This window comes from Mesoplodon mirus (assembly GCF_964341445.2).
Source record: "Mesoplodon mirus genome assembly, chromosome: 5".
Classification (NCBI taxonomy): Eukaryota; Metazoa; Chordata; class Mammalia; order Artiodactyla; family Ziphiidae; genus Mesoplodon; species Mesoplodon mirus.
The window spans coordinates 145,669,067-145,690,902 of NC_138980.1; positions in this window are offsets into that span (position 1 = coordinate 145,669,067).

Sequence of the window (21,836 nt, forward strand, 5' to 3'; positions counted from 1 at the left end):
CTGATTGCCTAGTCTATCCTTAAACACCAGAAATTCAAAGAAGAATAAGACATTGTTCTCCCATTAAGAAATACAAAATTCAGTAGTAGAAATTGAGATATGAATAATTATAATTCAACATGACAGTGTGTGGATAGAATTACACACTGAATATTGCAGAAGAACCTAAGAGAGGTACTTTTCCTTTCAGAGAAAGGTAGGGAGAAGGTAACACACAACAGTTTCTGGAAGGAGATGGCACTTGAGTCAAGGATTACAGGAATAATAAGAAAGAGTGATGTGTAGGGGAACAGCAGCAAAGCAAGTGCATCAGAGACTTCCAGTAATTTAAAGACTAAAAAATGGATATTGAAAGATTGGTCAGCTTAGGAAGTGCCAACTCTTAAGCATGAAGGTAAGACAGAAAGATGACTTTGAGAACTGAATTGGAAGCAAGTGAAGTGGAGACAACTAGGATAAACTATCTAAAAGCCAGATTTTTTTAGTGGTTGTTTTAATATACACAATTTGGGTCAAAATTGTATCAGGGAGATTACCAAACCAGTTTAATAGATGAAGAGTAATCCTTTCAATGACAAGAACCCCCTACCCACTATAAATTACTTAATGGCATATTCACATCAACCCACCAAGTATTTACTATTGCAGTGCCACCTTCAAAATACTTTTCTAGATAACTCATACTAACATTTCTTTACTGAGGCATTGCCATTTAAGATGGGGGGTGGGGGGAGGTCTTACTGATTGGAGTGAGACAGAATAAGAGAAAATTGAGGAGAATATTTAAGTGTTTCCTCGGAGACTCTCAGAGAACAAGGACAAAGTGAGACAGAATAATCTAAGGAGCCGGAGTCAAGTGACTTAAGGCATTTAAAAGGACAGTGGATAAAACACTCAGGAATATGTAAATGTGACGAATCTTGTATTGGCCAGGAACGGTTTGATAACCTAGCAGGTCTTTCTGTTTGGCCGTTAGCAGAGCTGCAGTTCTCACTGCGGCTGTACTGAGGTGTGCAGTTGTTTTCTGGATGGGAAAGCAGATGACATCATCCAACATCTCAACAGCAAAGCGATCATTTCCAGTCACTTTTGAGCATTGCAAAACTGTTGCCTGATAATTCTTTCCATGTGGTGGAATCATCTCAGGAAGAGAATTGAAAGAGAAGACAGAATTATTCCTGAAATGTGCTGGTCATGTGGCTGCAAATCCCTGTGTTAAATATGGAGTTTTATTGCTATTTTCAGAATTTTAAAAATAATGTCCATGGTCCAGAAATAAAACTTAATGAATAAATCAATAATAGAGCTGAGAGGCTTGACACACGAATATAACCAAGAACTTTTCTGCAGACATCACAAAGGAAACTTCTTTACATTTTCTTTAACATTTGTTAATTCAGAAAAAGAGAGGCAATGACTGTTTTGGTGGCATTAAAGTGCTATTGTGGCTTTTTTGTTGTTTTACTTTAAATGTTTTTATACCAGTGAAATAAGATCTAAACAAACTATTTGTTTCTCTTTTTTTTTTTTTTCATCCTCCATCTTTCTATATGGCTGGTATGCAGCTGACGCACATTCAGGTTGATATGATTTTAATGCCAGGCCTTTTTAATCTCTCACAACCTTGTTCATTTTCTCACCTTTGAGGGATTTCACACTTGCCTCACAGATTTCTTCTCCAACCCACCCCATAGCTAATTTCAACATTATAGCGGATTATGTTTTCAACATCTGAGACCTTCACTTCCTCCACGTTGCTTTATTCCGCTCTGGAAACCCACATGTTGGAAGCCATGTGTCACATCCTATCATCACCTGAACATTTTCTTCTTTGACCAGCATGCTCACAGATGCCAAAGCGGACCACTCCACTCTAAAAGTAATGACCAGTCCGTCTGCCATTTCTACTCCTTCTCACACCTACTAACCCTGTTCCTTGTCCTTTAGACTCTCAGTTTGTCTCTAGACTCTCCCCTCCTCTCTGCCCTCCCTTGTTCCTCAGTCAGCTTCTGGCTTTCATTGGTTCACTTGTTTGTCTGCCTCGCCTGAGCTCTGTGGTCACCCATTTCTCCTCCCTCACTGATAACCAAGAATCCTCTAACCCATCTTACACTTCCTCTGCAGCTGTCCTGCCAATCTCCAGGGTTGGACAAATCCAGCCAGATGTTTTCTCTGCTCTTGTCATCCTAGTGCCAAGTAATACTGGAAAAAGTCAAGAAACTGCCAGTTGGCTCCCCTACAAATTTATGATGTCTAATCTAAGTTGGCCCCTCAGAACTGTTTAGAAATCCTTTTATTCACAGTGAATTCTTCAAATTCTTCCAAATGACCTCCATTCTCCTCAAGCCCTTAAGTCCGTCCTTTCACCCACTGTCAGCAAATGACCTCACCTCCTACTTCCCTCAGGAGATTGAAGTCATCCAACATACACTTTGTAAGCTCTCTTCGTAGATTTTTTCCATCTGATCCCTTTCCCTTAATGCAGAGCATAAGACTAGAGGCAGATCAAGCTACTATGTTTCACCGGGAATGGGAGAGGGAAGGAGAGTAGTTCTTCTTACATGGTGTTACAGAATACAGACACCAAAAACGGAGGGCAAACCCAAGCTGAGTCTCAGTACAAGGGAATCAATGGACCAAGAATGCTGAGAAAGGTGATGAGCTTCACTAATGGGAGGTGGTCTGGATGAATCCCATCGATAACGTTGCAAAGACCTGAGACAGGTTTTCAATATAATGGTACCCTTGTATGATGACTGTGAAATTAGTTAAATTCATTTCAAAGGATTAGAGGCTGTCCTACAAATTCTCAGTCCCTAATATTCATAGGAAGCTGTGTTCATCTTTTTTTAAAAAAACAACAATTTCCATCTGTATGTTATAGCCAATCTCCACCGCCCCCCCACCAAGAAAGTCATTCTATTTTTCACATTGTCTTTCTGTTGAAACCTCATCTAGTTCATTGTTTCCTGCTCCTTGTTGGCCTACTGTATTATTTGTCTCCAAAACACTAAAAAGAAAAACAAAAGTGAAAATCCCAGCCCTCCTCATCTACTTACCTATCTCTTCTTCTTGCTATTCAATGGTTATAAAGTTTCAGTTATTCAAGATGAAAAACTTTTAGGGAATTCCCTGGCAGTCCAGTGGTTAGGACTCACACTTTTGTTGCAGGGACCCAGGTTGGATCCCTGGTTGGGGAACTAATATCTTGCAAGCCGCATGGTGTGGCCAAAAAAAAAAAGATGAAAAATTCTAGAGATCTGCTGTACAACTTTGTGCCTATAGTTAACAATACTGTACTGTACACTGAAATATTTGAGAGACTAGAGCTCATGCTATGTGTTTTCTACTACAATTTTTAAAAAAGCAAAGCCTGTGCTTGCCCTCCTCCCACCCTGCAATGCCTAACCCAACCTATGGACTGCTAGCTTTTCTCTGTAACACTTATGGAAAACTGCCTTCTCAAAAGATATGAATTCATTCTCAAAGGCCGAATCCCCTGGTCTGTTATCAGTCCTTGCCCATCTTGGTCTCAGTGCTGGTGAACACATCTTTCTTATTGGAACGATCTGCACTCTCGAGTTCTGCGACAAGACACTCACCTTCCTCTCCACCAGCACCTCTGATCACACCTGAGTCTTGCCTTGACTCACACACCACTTCCAAGCACTGATGAGGAATGCTTTGTAAGTTTCAATCCTCACTCCTTTTCCTTTGTCATTCTACTTTTACTCCACCCATTATGCATGTTATTGACTCTCATTTCCACATCTCTACCTAGGACCTCTCTCACACCCTTCAGAATTCCAGCTCTACCAATACAGAAAGTTCCATGTGTCCTAAGTCAAATGCAAGGGTAGGCGATATAAAGTTAAGAACACATTTTCCTGAACTATATTATCTGAGTTCAAATTCTGACTCTACTTCTTAGTAGCTGTGCAACCTTGGCCAATTTGCTTAAGTTCTCTGTGCCTTAATGTCTTCACCTGTAAAATGGAGATGATGAGAGTACCTATATCATTACTCTATTGTGAGGGTTAAAGAGTTAATTCACAAAAGGTGCTAGAATGATCCTGGTATAAATGTTCAGTAAATATTAGCTGTTGTTATTATCACTTACCCTTTCTTGCATAAATCCTGTTCTTTGGGTTGTATTTTCCTTCTCAGTTAACGGCAGCAGCAACAGCTCAATCATCCGTACTAAAAGCCTCACAGTCACCTTCTAACCTCTTTCCACACTCAGCTTGTTTTATATCCAGTTTCCACCAACTACATAAACGTTTAATCTTCCATTTTCTTTCCCTCTGCTGATGCCCAAGCCCAGAGCTTCATCCTCTCTCACCTGAAGTATTGCAATAGCTCCCTTGTGAACCGTCTGCCTTCCATCTTAACCCCCCAGCTCATCTTCAGCTCAATGTTCTTTTCTAAACACAGATATCGGCTTAAACCCTTTTCTGTTTTATTAATCACCTTCAGAAGAAATTGCACTGTTGAGCACAATGTAGGTAATTTTCTTTCTTACCTCCGATCAGTTACTTCTGCTGCCTTCCCCAGCTGCTCAGGGACTCTCAGAACACACCACGGGCTTTAACTCACCCAAGTGTTTGCAAAAGCTCTTCTCTGTGCCTCAATATCTCATCTTCCCCACGTTATTTATCAAATTTCTATTTATCTTTTAATCACCAGTTTAAATAGTATGTTAGTAAGGCATCACTTTTGTATCTCCATTCCCTGAAAAAAATGATAGATAGATAGATAGATAGATAGATGATAGATAGATCTTAATTACTTTTCATGGTATTTATTTGTTTATATTTCTATTCTTGATTAGATTGTGAGCTTTTTCAGTTTGGTGAAATGACATCCATTTTTGTATTTCTAGTCCACAACAGAGCTCTGACACATATTAAGTGTCCTATGAAACGTTATTGAATAAATTACTATTTCTCCCAAATTCCCAACACCTACCTCTGTCTTTTTCTAAGCTTATAGAATCTATTGCAAAAATGCTTTTCCTATTAACCCTTCCTTTCCAATCTTACTACTTTGCCTAGTTCACAACTTCATCACCATTGGCGTAGATTATTACAAGAGCCCCTCCTTTGATCACCAGCTTAGTTTTTCTTGCTTTTAAAGCCATCCATTATATATTGCTTCCAGAAATATCTTGATTAACAACAGATTCTATGGTGTTATTCCATGGTTCGTACTCTTTCAAAGTCTCCTCTTGACTAGATGGCAAAATGTAAACCCTTTAGCCCTGCCTCTCCAACTCTACAGCCTTATCTCAGACATTTTCTCCTCCACACCCACCAAATACACAAGCTACACTTCAACATCCTGAACGATTGGCTATTCCTTTAACCCAGGATGCCCATACTCCAATATATTGGTATCTTATTCATCTGTCAAAATCCAACTGGAATGGCCTCTCTCCCATAAAGCCTTTCACAAATCCCCGGTCAGAAAAAAATTACTTTTCATTTTGTCTTCCCAAAGCTTACATAAAGGCGTTTGTTTTAGCATGTCATTGTCTCCCTTCTGTATCAGTATATGTTCTTCATACTACAAAATTACAGATACTACTTCAATAAATTAATAAATTGCAAGTCACAAGTCTCTTTGTAGGCAGAAATTTTGCCTGTTATATGCATTATACAGAATGGATATTAAAAAAATAGTTGCTAGCTGAATCAAGAGGGCGTATCAAAGATAGTGGAGTTAGAATGTACAGAGGCCAGAAAGGAGAAGGCATCTAAGAGATGGGGCCATGTGAATGTGTCTGGGCCTGAGGACTACTGTCAAGAAACAGTGAGTAGAGGAAGATAAATCTGCAAAGTTGTTTGTGGAGACCTTGAATGTCAAGCTGAGAAGCTCAGGAATTATCCTATTGTTACTTGGGATATGGTATAGAGTTTTGAGTAGAAGCATTATGTGTTATACACACTGTTTTCAGATTTCTCTGTTAGTTGATTTCAGAATAAATTGAAAGGAAAAGAACCTGAGGACAGAGATGCCAGTCAGAAGCCCTTTGCATTGATCCAGGTTGAAGTGCCCTCAACTAGGGCAATGATAGTAAGAAGGAAAAGATCCTAAAGACATAGCAAGGGAAGAAACTATAAGACTTGATAAAAAATCAAATGCAAGAAATAAAGAGAAGGGGGTTGGGTCATTCATACATTTGCTAGACATCTCCTTCAATGAAAAGAATATCTAGCTGTTTCTTAATGTTTCTTGGTGACAATTTAATATCTCAAAGTGTAGAAGAAGTGGCAGAAGGTATTGCCACCACTCTGACTTGCTAGGAGGAGTGTATAAGTGAAGCAAAAGGAACAGTAATCTTTTTTGAAAGGAGTCATTCTCAAATTTTAAAAAATAGACTTGGTAAATTAAAAGTTCATGACAATGAAATATCTTATGTTTATTACTATTAGTAGTATTATAATATCAGAATTTGTGATAGGCAGGAAGTCAGACATGGATTATAGACTCTAGAAAAACAGATTTTGAAAGATTCCAGAGGAAAAATAGTCTCTGATCCTGAAAAGGGTTGTTCAAGAGAAGCTCTTAAACAGAAACCATGATAATTCTGATTTACCTAAAAGAAGATGGCAAGCAAGCACCTAAGAATCCAGTGTAGCAAGAAAGGAGCTCTTCCACAGGTGCAGGTATTAAATGGGGTTGCACAAAGACAGAATGAAGAGCACCCAACCGAGAATGATAAGAGGTCAGAGTTAAGGGATAATAAAGAATAAATTGGGACATGGAAAAGGAAAAAAAATAGACTATTTAGCTTTGTGCTGAATTAAGAAAAGGATAAGAAAAGGATAAATTCACTATTTGGAGCCAAATAGGAAGCACAACTCTAATTCTGTGTCCATTTTCTCATTCATTCACTAATATACCAAGCGAACATTAAGCCAGGCCTTATGGATACAAAAGAATGACACTGATCCTGTGCTCAGATAGCTCACATTCTTTACCCAGGATATAGTCCTCAGACTAGAAAGCAGAGGGAAAAGTGTGGCAAGAGGCCCAAACCAACAGAGCAGAGGAGATCATAAGGGAGCTCTACCTGAACTGAGTTCATCACTTGACCTGGATGAAACACATTCCAGGATTGAGTTTGCAGAAGTTAATGGCACATCACACCTAATAAGATTAAAAATCAAAGACAGCAGGAGAGATGCTAGAAATCATAGCATATATGAACAATACTGCAGGGCTTTTGTTTTTTTCCACTATGATGAGTTAATATAAGCCAATGGTGTGGCATGATTAACCCCAAAGACCAGACAAGCCTATATTAACTTAACAGAACTGATAGTCTCACTCCACCCTGAGCAGTGCAGACCACCATTCTAGACTACTGCAAGTACATCAGCCTTGTCTTAGTGTCTAGACAGAGTGAAAGAATACTTAGCTGAGGCTGAAGACTGAACAATGGTAACCAGAGGGGTGGTATGGAAAATAGTCAGAAAAAAATTTCAGGGAATGGTCAAAGAAATAGAAGGAGACAAATAGAGATTTATATCCTTTGTGGGATAGAGGGGGAGTATAGAAGAGTTTTTAGGAGTGTGTATTCAGAGCTCTTTTTTTTTAACCAATTTTGAAAAGAGGCTCACTCTAGGCAGACAAATTATAAAAGGGTGGCCTTTCTGGGCAGACTTCACCCGAGGTGCATTCTGCATTGTGAGTAAAAAATGGCACCTCTTCCTCTGGGTGGATACATTCATTCTAGAGAACACCTGGGGTGCTGGAGCAAGGGAGCAAACAAGACACCTCTACATGGTTCATGTGTAGTTAACACTTCAGAGAAGTCCATTAAAAAGATGACAGAGGAAGGCAACAGAAGAGGTTTGGCAGTTGTGTCATTCAATTATGCTGTTTCATTGGAGAGGTGAAGACCACTGAGTGCTGGATCACACACTGCTTCCCACTCATGTCCATGAGAATTGCTTCCATTTGTAAATCTAGGCCTTTTCCTGTCGCCTAACTCTCTCCTCCAGGGGTGGAAGTTGGGAGAAAAATCTGACTGGTGAGTCCAGAAGAAAAAATGGACATGCTCAGTTCAACTACTTACAGATTATTTCTTGGTATCCATTTGCCTGCAGACAGTGTCACAGCCGGGCCACAAGCAGTGTGAGATAGGTGCTATCACCTTCCCCATGACACACATACACCGAAGTCGGTATTTAGGGAGACTAAGTTTAATTCAATATCGCTATCAAGTTAAAGTTCATATGTAATCATATAGTCCAACATTGTTTTTACTGATAATAAAACTGACATTTTGATTTCCTTCACCCTGACCCCTATTTCTGTCCCTTAATTGGCACCAAGTTCCAGGAAAAGGAGAGAGAGGAACTATTTGTTAGCTCTGCAAAACACCAGCAGAAGGAATTAATGAGTAGACTCTCAGTAAATGAAGAATGCAAGTATGGATAATTTTTTGAGCTATTTTGGCCATAAAAAAAATAAATAATGAGACAGAACAGTGGGGACTTCAGGATGCAGTCACCTGCCCAGGAAAAGGAAAAAAAAAAAAAAAAAGTAACAGAGTGAGATCACTGAACAGACAAATTTTGAGACTAGAGTCAGGGAATGAGGTTGATGGCACAGTACAGTAGAAATGAGCAGGAGAAAATAAATTTCTTCCAATGAGATTGAAAATAAGGATGAGAAGATGGAGAGAGATAATAATTCTCAGCCCCCATGAAGTACCAGGCAATTGAATTGGCCTAATTAAACCCATTTCACAAATGAGGACATTAAGTTACATTAGGGTAGGTAGCCATTATTGTTTTTAATATACACCTTGGAGTACACGTTAAGATGAAAAAGAGGCAGAGAAGGAATCTCATGATGGGGAGGTTGAATGAAATGATGGTAAGAAAAAATTGCGGGAAGCCTAAAACTCAATACGATTGTGAAGGTAATCTGTGTTCGATGTGCAAACCATTCAATCTGGTTGTGTATTAAAGTCACCTAGAGATGCTTGTTGAAGACGGAGACTCTTGGTCTCCCCACCTTGAAATTCTGATTCAGTATATCTGAAATGGGCAGCTGAAATCTGTATTTTTATCAACCCTCAGGGCAGTTTAATGTAGACCAGCTTTGAGGATTCACAATCTTAAATCACTGCTTTCAGCATATCATTCCTTGCTTATCAAACTAGAATTGCTTCCATCCTCACACTCCATTGTATATATGTAAAATTCTCTACTTACCTTAAAGACTTTTCATAGTATAATATCACATGACCTAGCTAACTATATCACACAGAACTTACCAACACAAACCTGCCTGCAGTCAGGAGGTCTCCTCAGCATCCAGCTAGAGACTTCCCTCCACTCCTCTACACCTACCAAACTTCTGCATAGTCTTTAAATTCTGGTTTAATGAACACCTCTTCTCCAAAGGAAACTTCAGCTAACATCACCCCAAAGGTCTCTTCCTTCTCCTGGCTCACTACATCTATGGTCTGTGTCTTAGCACTTAAGATTTAAATATACACTGGTGTTTGCTGCTTTCTGGGTCATGGGTGCTGGTCTTAGCTATAAAATTAACATGTAGGATGTCTTTTTGTATGCACACCACTTCCTACCATGCTCATGGGTCCATAATGGGCACTGAGAAATCAGTGTAGTAAGAGAGAAAGGGAGAGGAAAAGAAAGTATGTTTTGGCAGTATAACTAAAGAATCAGGCACATCAGCTCTGCTTCCCTCAGAATTAGCTTCACTCTTAGGTAGACCCTTTTAGGTAGTGGCCCTCGACAGCTCCGGGTTTATTGCCTACCAGCTAAGTCACCCTAGTAGAAAGAAAGCTTTTCTTTACCAATTGTTGCAGCTGAAGTCTCAGCTTTCATTTTCATTGGCCAAGGTTGGGTACATGTCTGTAACTAGAGCAAAGGCCAAAATTAGCCTCACCCAGATCACAGGATCACTGTGAAGAAGGGTGATTACTCGAAGGAAAATTGAGTGACTGTTACAGAGAGCTAAGGGAAATAGTCCCTGGGAAGGAAAAAAAATAACAGATATCTGTGTCTCCAGATTAGACCTCTAGTGTTTACATAGGAAATGCAAAATTGGAAGCTTGTAAAGAAGTAACTCTTTCAAAAGATAAGAGTGGATAAGGATCCAAAGAAAAATGAGAAATATGGAGTTTTAGAGAACTTGAGTTAGAAACCACAAGTACTTGATGAATAGTGTGGGTAAAGAAACAGTTCTTAGACATATGCCTCAGGTTATATGCAGTAAAGGGGGCATCTAGTTAATGGAAATTTAGGAGGATGAATATGAGAAAGCTACCCAAACTGGCGAGAACTGCTGGAATCGGGCTCCAGATAAAAATAACTTTATCTCCACCTTGTCCAGAGCGATAACTAGAGAGTCTCAACTGGCCACACAGAGACATTAGGGGCAGTAGGACTCAGAACATGGAGTTGAATATAAAAAGCCTGACACATCAATCCAATGGGGTCTACAATGTAAAATATGGCTTAACCAGGCAAATCTGACTTTATCACCTGAAATGACTTGGTAACAAAATCTCTAAATAGTTTAAACTTTCAAGAACATATGCTATCTGAAAACAAAGCCATATCACCTTATTCAAGATAATCATTTCCAAATCCTTAAAAGGCAAAGCCATAGAAGCACGCATGTGTATCACTCCTTGACTTGGAGCAATCGGCATTATACACTGGGAACTGCCTTTAAATGAGGGTATAGTGGGGTCCACTGTATAAAGGTTTTATGAAGTGCATTAACTGGTGCAAAGTCACACTTGATGAAATTTATACATTTCCTCTTTTGGCTTTGTTGTAACAAAGAGAAGTTCCCTTAAAGTTATTGTCAACAGTATGATCTTTTTAGCTGAAGACAGGAAGAGTATCATTTCTTTGATCTTCATTTGTGACCCATTCTGCCCATCCCCTAGGGATGAAGTATTTTTTAATTGAAGTGTAATTACATACATCATATTAGTTTCAAGTGTACAACATGATGATTTCACATTTGTATACACTGCAAAACGATCAACACAATAGGTGACACGAAGTAGTAAAATGAAAAAAGAAGGGGACAGGGATTCTCTTGATTTAAAATGTAAAAATCTACAGACTAAATTTGACAGTGATAATTAGATAGAAAGATGGAAATTTCTTTATATGGAATGTAAATGGATTGAGCTTCTGAGTCTCTCCAGTAAAAGTATCCTACTTAACTAGCATTTGACCAAAGCTTGGACATAATGTTCACTGGTGTTCAACTGCATTGATACATAGTCACATAGGTACTGAGCACCAGAATTTCTTCTTGCATTAACCAGTAGTGAATTTTTTTTGTATTTTTTTTCTTTGCACGAAGGTTACGTTTAGCTTAGTTACACTAGATAAAAAGTAAAATCTAAGTAATCTTGGGACCTGGTTTCTTCCATGTTTACAGGATGCTTTAAATCTGTGAAATAATAAGCCTAATTCTCTAAAGTGCGTTGGCAAATATCTTGCATATGCCTATACAGTGTGAGCCAATATGGTCATCCATATGACCTCGCATACATGAAGGGTCTCAGATACAGACTTTTGACATTATTTTCACATAAAGTTACACAAATATTCCCAGAGACAAACTGCTAAAATGGAAAGAAGTTAATGTTCTTCATACAACTTTAGATGTGCATGTCATTACCAGATCATACCACCCACTACATATTATAAATTAATATATTTAAAGATAAAACATTATTTTGTGCATAACCTAATTATGTTGTCTTAAATTTGAGTGTTTGAAAGTATTGTCATATACAAACTTTTACTTAAAAAATTTTGTAGAGGTATGATTGACATACAAAAAGCTGTACATAGTTAATGTGCACAACTTGATAACTATTAATATGTGCCTGTGAAACCATCACCACAATCTGTGCTGTAAACATATTTATCACCTCCGTTTCTTCTTGCCCTCTTTATTTGTTTTATTTTTATTTATTTATGTTTGTGTGTGATAAAAACACTAATGTAACATCTACCCTCTTAGCAAAATTTCAAGTATACAATAGAGTGTTGTTAACTATAGTATAGGCACTATGCTATACCATAGATCTCTAGGATTTTTCATCTTGCATAACTGAAACTTCAAGCCTTTTGACTAAAACCTCCCTGTTCCCCCCTCTGCCCTAGCCCTTGGCCACCACCGTTCTACTCTGTGTTGCTATGAGTTTGACTATTTCAGATTCCTCATATAATTGGGAGCGTGTAGTATTTGTTCTTCTGTGTCCAGCTTATTTCACTTAGCAAATGTCCTCCAGGTCCATCCATGTTGTTGAAAATGGCAGGATTTCCTTCCTTTTTAAGGCTGAATAATATTCTATTGTATGTAAATACCATGTTTTCTTTATCCATGCATCCATCAACAGACATTTAGGTTGTTTTCATATTTACAATGTCTTGGCTATTGTAAACTTTTAATACTAGATGCTTTAATTTTTTCAATCCTGTGTTGACTTTTCTCAATTTTTTTATATTCAGGATCTTCTGACCCAATGCTATTGAAGAGGTTACACTTACTTACAACAATAGAGAAAAGCACTTTGCAGATTTGTTTAAGGAGGAGAAGGCAGTATGTTATCAGAACATCTGCCCCACAGCACAGCCAGGTACCTATGTCACATGAGTGGGAATTGCCTCACTGTGTCTCCTTTGGGGCAGCAATGGACTTTCCTGGAGGGAATGCACCCTGACCATGAAGGGACGTGGACAGGTGCAGAAGAGAAGCTAAGAAAGCTGGGAGCAAACACCTCCAGATTTCTTCCTGGTAGGTAGCTGTGATGCTGAAAGCATACATTTCGTAGAAAACCCTGTCTCTAAATATTACACTCACAGTCTTAAAATGATTGTGTGTCATGGATTTTCTAAGGCAATCTTAATTTCAAATATTATATTATGTTTCCGAATCTGAAGTTCAAATGCATGTATATATATATATATATATATATATATATATATATATATATATGGCATGTTATGCACAAATAAGAGGAGTAAAGGTATGTTCTGGAGCCAGAGAGGGAAAAAAGGACAGATATATTATGTCTATTCCCTCTTACAGATCATAGTATGAAAATTGGAACTTCTCAGTAAACCTTGAAGAGTCGGGGGCAGGGGAAATCCCTTATTTATACATATATGAGCTCAAATGGCTTGGCCATATATACATAGTTTCACTTTGATAGCAGAATAACCTTTCAAGAATTCTGAAATATAAATAAGAAATCAAATAAAAATGATATAGCTCCCATTAAATAAAAGCAAAGTGTGCAACAATGTAACACAAAGCATTGCTTCCAAGGATCTGGTAACAAATCACTTGAGCCTTGCTCTTAAGAATTATCTCAGATCTGGAGCCCCAAACCAGAGCTATACATTCTATTGCACATTTATTTATCAGTTAGGATAATGCAGGGTTGATCTCTCTGAAACAGCTGTCCATCCTGTGCCTTCGTATTTTCATGCATCTTCAGGACACAGCCAACCAACCAGCTTAAATCTTCTCTGGGCAGGCCAGCATCATAACTTACTTTAACATTTCCTCTAGTGACTTTTTTTTTTCTCTACAGTTGATGTGCATGTCAAATAAAGTCTGTCATAGCTCTTTCTCATAACATAAATTCCAGATGTTTTTGGCCTTCCCAAAAGGAAGATGTAATAGGTTTGCTTTTACTAATACACTGAGATAATGAAAATAGAAGTATGGCTATAAAGTCTTTTTATATGCTTTTCATGTTGAAATATGTAAGCCATAATATGTGTTCTTGTTCTTCCTAAATGAGGTCTATATACAGGGGGGAAAAATGATTTAATGTGAGAAGAAAATGGAGTTGGTATTAAGCCAAGCTAAAACATAGCTACTTGTGATAAAAAAAAAAATCAGAAGGATAAAATATACTGTAACTTTACACTTTACATGGTCTTCATTCATTCTATATTTAGGACTCATTTGTTAGGAATCTACTGTGCACTCAGCCCTATGTGATAAGTGAAAGGCAGGGCAACTGTTCTACAGAAGGAGACAGGGCTTTTATCCACCCCCCCAAATTAGTGAAATAGTCAAAGGCAACATATAAACAAATGTAAGATAGGCATCATTAACTAAACACCTGAACAATAAAAAATATCAGCTGAAAGGAATAATCCCTTGGTTTGGGGTTCATCTAGGAAAGCACTAAGGCAGACATAGTCCAACATGTGGACTTTGGACCAGCCCAGCCACAGCAGCATCACATGGGAACTTGTCAGAAATGAACATTTTGAGAGCCACCCAGATCTGAGTCACACTCTGGGGCTGGAGTCCAGCCACGTGTATTTTAGCAAGCCCTCCAGGTGACTCTGAAGCCCACTCTTCAGGGGGAGAGCTATGGCAGGGTGAAGCTCCACGTGAGGGACACCCACTTGCCCCTTGGCTGCCACGAGCCACCATTACATGTCTAGTGTGAGGAAAACACAGGGTCTTCAACCAAATTATCCCCAGAAGAATCTCAGTACCAAAGTCCTTTCACTTAAACCTTCTGTCCTTGAGCACAACTACAAAGAAAACCCGACTTCAGGCAAGGTCAGCACAGAATATTTTTTTTCCCTCCCCAGAAAAGTCATGAGGTTGAGTGCCATGTTGTTCCCCGCTGCTCTGGGATTCTCATCTGTGACTGATGTGAGTATAAATTGACCCAACTGTAGATTTTAGTCTCTCTGGGAAGGTTTTCAAGACAGCTCATGATGTGTCTACTAAATTCATATGGGCTCTTTCAAAATGTGTCACATTTAAATTATGTGGTCTTTGACCTAAAGGCGGAGTCTCTCTGTCTGTCTGTCTCTTTCTCAAACCCATTTGCACCATACTTGCATTTCTTCTTTCAATCTCAAAATATTATTTAAAACTCAGATTTAGGGGCTTCCCTGGTGGCGCAGTGGTTGAGAGTCCGCCTGCCGATGCAGGGGACGCAGGTTCATGTCCCGGTGTGGGAAGATCCCACATGCTGCGGAGCGGCTGGGCCCGTGAGCCATGGCCGCTGAGCCTGCGTGTCTGGAGCCTGTGCTCCGCAACGGGAGAGGCCACAACAGTGAGAGGCCCGCGTACCGCAAAAAAAAAAAAAAAAAAAAACTCAGATTTACTTTCTCCCTGGAATTCTGAAGTTTTATGCACTTTAAGAGTCTTTTTTTTTTAAATGGAATTAGGCTATCACAAATTTCTCTTTTGACCTGGAGATTTTTTCAATTTACCTGAACCATTTGGTGATTATGTGCTATGAAATATAAAAAGTTTCTCATTTACTTTATCTTTGTCTTTTGAATGTCCTGACTATATGATCTATTTCTGGTTTAAGCCACTGGTTCTCAATCAGGTACAATTTTTGATCCTCAGGGACATTTGGCAATGTCTGGAAACATTTTTAGTTATCACAGCTCGGGGGTGGTGCCACTGGCATCTAGTGGCTGGAGATCAGGATGCTACTAAACATCCTATAATCTACATGACACACAAACAGTTCTCTTCCCAAAATGTCAGTTGTGTGGAGGTAGAGAAACTCTGGTTTACTTGAATTCCACTCTGTATAAAAGAGAAAAGTGAACAATCACACACACACACAAAAAGCATGTGGTAGGATTTAGCAGTGTGAATGCACCTGAATTTTCAGGGGTTCTTTTCTGAGACTTTTGTTGTGCCTAGCAACCTCCCTTTTAAAACGAAAATCCTTTCTCTTATTAAAAAAAAAAATGGGGGAAAAAGAAGAGAATTATTGCCAGACAGTTGTGGAAATACTTGGCAGTAGAACTTCTTAGTCATAAAGCCACCAGGTCACAGAACTTTTGAATTATAAACTCTTCAGAGCTCCTGTAATCCATCACCACCACCACCAGCATTTTATAGATTGAGAACAGAGGTGAGATGTCCAGTTAAACTGCTTGCCCTGGTGATGGGTCATTCAGGTCTCTCCATCGTCTCTATATTCCTCTCCCCCCCCCTCACCAATTTCTCTCTTCTTGCCATTATAGTCATCCCTTGGTATCCTTTGGGGATTGAGGATACCAACCTTTCCTCCCCCTGTCCATGGATACCAAAATTCACAGATGCTCAAGCCCCTTAGTCGGCCCTCCATATCCGCGGATGTGGAACTGTGGATGTGGAGTGCCATGTGTATATTCTTATTATTTCCCCTCTGCCTCGCTTCAGTGGTCTCCTTTCTCATTTCTCTCCTCTCTCCTGTCTCTCCCCCTTTGCCCAGTTTCCAACACACTCTCAACCCTTATTCTTTTCTTCTGCACTTCTCACTCTTAAAACCACTCACCTTTGTATATGTGCAGATATCCAGATTTGTGTAATGGAAGCAGAGTTCTTCTTTGCATAGACTTGCACATAACTTGGAATCACTCAGAAATTACAATTACTTTAATCTAGTTCTGGCTTTGAAAATTCTCTGTTTGCTCTCTTGCTCCAAGTAGACTACTATCCTGGACTTTGTACATGGGAAAAAGAAAATCTGAGCTTAGCATTAAAATAATCTTGTACGCTTATTTTAGGAAAAAAATCAGGAGGTAGATGGGTGCTTCTCGGTGAGCTCCCCTCATCCTAATCCCCATGGCAAGAAAAAAAATGTTTTAGATTAAAAGGAAATTAGCTGTTCATTTGTTATTTGTCAGTAACAGAGAGGAGGAAGTTTGCATGTGCCAGGCATCTAATGATAACAATCAGTTGAATGTTCAACAAAATAATTGACTTCCATTTTTTTGGCTATCTATTTTCTTCTTTATCATTAGTCCCAGCTAAGTTCCATCCAGATGTTTTCCCTTTTTTTTTTTTTTTTGGTCCACTGTGCTGAATGCATACTTAAAATTGTGCAAAGCCAAACACTGATAAAGATCAGTAATTATTTAATTAGAATTATACCAAACTACGTGGTTTATGTTATGTTTGCGCTGAGTTCTGTATTTAGATGCACTATGTTTTATATTTTCCATTGCTATAGAGCATGCTGTTCACAATGGCAAAGAATCATCTAACCTGCCATCTTCTTAATATTAATATTGATGATACTGGCTTGTATTTGCTTGGGTCATGAAGATTTAATAATTTAACAGTAGGTCATTGGAGTTCTGTTGTGTCATCAAATAATTATAGAATTTATGTTTTATCAGTGGCAAAACCACATAGTATCCTAAATTCTACTTATTGTCCTTTAGCTTAATGCTTACTGTTACCCTTTCTTGACATGTTTTCCCATCATGAAAATTAACCCACTCTATATCTTTCTGGAAGGAAAATAAACTGCTCCCTTGCCAAGCCATTCATTATGCTGCTTCTCTCCTTCATGAATTGTGATCTAACAGTAACCCAGCAAAAAGCCCAAGACTTTGAAGTGTTGTGCTAATTTGATTAATACGTAGTTACATCCTGTTATGATGCACTTTGCCTTATGCATTTTAAATGGAAAATGCAGAGTGGATTACATTTGTGTTAAAAACACAGCATACTAAATGAACAGTAGTGAAAGCAGTCTATAATAACAAGCTCTGTAACCACTTTAAACATGCAGAAAGGTTATTGTTTGTAGGTTAATGATAATTATATGAAAATACATGTTTTTACAACAATTAAGATGTCAGTAAAAATACTGGTGAGGTTAATACAGCTGCACTGAAAAATATTTATTCTACCAGTAATTTAAAAGTAATTCTATAAATATTCTAATATAATTGTCTAAATTATGTGTGTATGCACATATACATGTATATAAACCATCCATAAATGCTTTGGAAAAAAATGCCAAGTCAGTCCTAAAGTACTTAAGACATCAAACAGTAAGAGAATACTTTCCTAGAAAGAGGTTCATGTTTTCATGCTAATTACTGAAAAGAAAGTAGCAAAATGCTAGGGTTGCTAGAAATGATAGTTACTTTTGTGTGGAACTTACATTCAGTGGTTCAGGGTGGGTTGAGACAAGGAAGAGAATGAATCCAGATTTGTCCAAAGTTCTTCATTTTGTCTCAGCCTGAGTTTTATCTCTACAGGGATTTTAAAGCAGCCAGTCACTGCATTCTTTATATACACTTAAAGTGGATGCTAATGATTTTAAGGATGCATACAAATGTGTCTTTATACTATGGTAAAAAGTTGATGAATATCTTACATCCCCATTTTTGAAGACATATGTTCAACTATTTTTCCATTTAGAACACACATCTTTATGGTTACAAAGCATTTTTTCCCTTCCATTTAAATTGTTACAAGGACTAATAGTGGTTTACAATAGTTTACAGTGGCTTACAATGACTTACTGTCTTTAAACACTTTCATTCAGACTTTTTGCAGCTTCCACACCAAGCTTATTGAATCCTGCCCCCAAATCTATTGAATAAGCCCCTTGGCAGTTGGTTAAAATTCATGATTGCACTTGCCACTGGGTCCAATAATCCTAAAGAGCTGCAGAAGAGCAGCACATGCTTTTATGGTATCTCACCAAATTCACCGTCTAGTAATTCCTGTCCATCCACTTGTTTCTGTCAACTAGAATCTGTTCAGAAGAGAGAAAATCAGCAGTCACCCTTTTCTTCAATATGAAAATAGTTGCTGTTACTTAAACCTACAATATGACTAGAAGAAAACTTTCAACGAGTATACTTTCTTAATTGTCTCATCTGTAAAGTCATGTACAAAATAATCTATGAGGTAGTAAGCTCTTCAACTATTTTTGAAGTTGAAGCAGAATCTTTTCTCCATATTCAACTGTAAAATATTTAAGATTGAAGTGAAGCAGCAGTATAGTATAGTAAAGTTTACAGGGAGTCATTAAATTTCTATGTCCACTTCTCATTAGTTCTGTGGCTTTGGGGAAAGATGTAGTTTTCCTAGACTTCTGACTTATCATTTTAATGGTCATCCATTAAAATGTGTTTTATACTGATCTTTAAATATTTTTGACTACTGTCCACAACAAGAGATACATTTTACCTGGTGACTCAGAACACACACACACACACACACACACACACACACACACACACACACACACCACATACAACTAAAGCAATATTTTCATAAAACAGTACTTACTCTTATAACTTGCTATGCTATTTATTTTAATTCTGGTTAACTTAAATAGGATTTAAAACTTAAATCCTATTAAGTTTTGTTTTTAGTGTTGAAAAACACTGGCTTAATGACATCTAAAGCACAGTCCATCACCACCCTCCTGGCAATGGTCTATGTGAACGTGCTGTTTCTGATAATATATTTGCTCGCTTTTGCCATGAATGGCGTTACACTGTATCAATTCTCTTTGGGCTCAGGATGCGTTTCCTATTTTTCTATCTAGAATTTATCTGTCTTAGCATTATAACTACCTGGTCAAGGCTGACAGTTATTGGTCTCTATTCACAGTGTATCATTTCTTTATATAGAATTGGTAGTTTATATTGTGTTTTTTAATATTCCCTTTAAAATGTCAAAAGAAAGTTATTATAGATGTTGAAAGGTGTTTATATCATGGAAAGATTATTTCACTTAATAATCTACATAGAAATAAATGACCTACCTGTGATACCTTAAGAATTTAGTACTTGGCAACCACAGATCGATATGAGTCTAATTTCATCATCACATTCTTCCCCAAGAAAAAACAAATATATAGCATATTTGTTCCAACTATTGACAATTCATCTATTCTAAGCAGTAAGATTTGACACAAGGTTAGCCTGAAACTTGACCCACCTAAGCCCAAGAAGGAATGTAGCTAATACTCTCAGCAATAGAGAAGGAGAAAAGAAAAAAAAAGGAAATAATTCTGAGAATTGATTTGAAAGTGTCAGTATGGTAAGAACAAACTGGATGCGGATGTGGAGCATTTAGCTCACCTAATTCATAAAGACACAACTTCTGTTGTGTTACATGTTCTTGACATTGCCCACTGGTTTTGTTTGGACATACTGGGTCTAATAGACTGAATATCTTCATTGTCTCCTATTTGCTATCTCCCCTATAAAATATGAACTCTTTTCAGCATGGAGCATCACATAGTACAGTGCCTTGCACATAATAGGTGTTCAGTAAATACTTGTTATTTAGATATGATTTATCTCCTGAATGTGTTCTCAAACACTAAATCTCTTCATGTCAGCACATGCAAAACCATCTCCAAAATTTTCTCTTGAACTAGTGAAAATCACCCTGAGACTATGAAAGCTTATAAATTTTCTGGATAGTCTGGTGTAGACAGGAAAAAAATGTGTTCAAACCAAGTTATCTATAACAATATTTCTGCCATTTCCTGTCCCTGCCCACGCCACCCAAGCCATAACTGCCTCTTAAACTGTAGCTTAAGTCTATGAGTTTCCTACTTCATTGTAAATTAGCTTTATAATTAAGTTAGGGTAAGAGTAAATACTGACCTAGACTTTTACTGTCTGAAAGGGCTGTTTAGTTCTTTTAGATTGGTGCTATCCAATAGAAATATAACACAAACCTCATGTGTATTTTTAACTTTCTAGTAGTCCCATTTTTATAAACTAAAAAATTACAGTTGAAATTAATTTAATAACATTTTATTTTGTCCAGTATATCCAAATACTATGGTTTCAACATATGCAATCAGATGTAATCAACATAAATTATTAATCAGTTGTTTTTACATTCAAAATGCAGTGTGCACAGCTCAGATTGGATTAGCCACATTCAGAATGCTCAGTAGTCCTGTATAAGTCGCTAATGGCTATCTTTTGGACAGTGCAGTACTGGACCATTCCACCTGATGACTTTGGGGGTGAACCAGGGCTGATCTCCTTAGATAGAGGTAACATGTTAAATTTTCAAAGTTTAAAAAGAAACTTTGGGTTAGTTATTGAAAGACAGAGAGCCCTTGTCAACACTGAGAGATTATGTATTCTCCCCCACACACACATCCTTTCCAAATTTCCTATTGATTATTTCCCCAGCATGAAAGAGTCAGGAAACAGGAATATCCTTTCATGGATGTGGTTCCCATCTTGACTGGTGTGGTTAGCACTAAATCCATTAACATTAATACTCTTCTTAAGAAGCTTTGGATAAGTAGCTTTAAAACTGTGGATAATCAACGAAGAAATAGATTTTCTTGGGGGGAGGGTGAAATTGTTAGAAGAGAAGGCAGGAAGGAGGCAGAAGTGCTGAGTCACAGTACACAAAATTGATCCTGAAAAAGAGGCAGCGATAATTGAAGTAATTGCCAGCCCTGCCTCCCTATTGGTCCCATTTTCTCTCTTCCACCCTCCCTGCCTCTCTTAGACCCATTCAGCCTGTGAGCAGCCACAGGAAGTTGATGGGCTGTGTCTGAGCCAGGTGCAATGAATGTGTCCAAGGTAACTCTAAACTAGATTCTTCTTTGTTTTTTAAACTAGAATTTTGGCTTGTCAAGGTGGTCCCCTATGTTGAAATCAGCGTGGATCCCATAAAGCAGTACATCTCAAACTTTAGTGTGCCTAAGAGGCATCTGGGAAATCTCATTAAATGCAGATTCTGATTCTGGAAGTTTGGGGGTGGGGCTGGAAATTCAATCTTCCAGATGATGTCTATGATATTGGCCCTGGGACCACACATTGAGTAGCAAAGTCCTGTATCAGTGGTTCTTAACCCTCTCTGCACCTTAAAATTACCTACAAAGCTTTTTAAAAACAACTAGTGCTCTTTCCCAGATCAGTTAAATCAGAACGGGGGAGAGGGATGTAGTGAGTGGAGCAAGTAATAAAACTTTCTAAAAGCTCCCTAGGTGATTAAAATGTGTATCTATGTTAGAGACCCACTGGTCTACATCC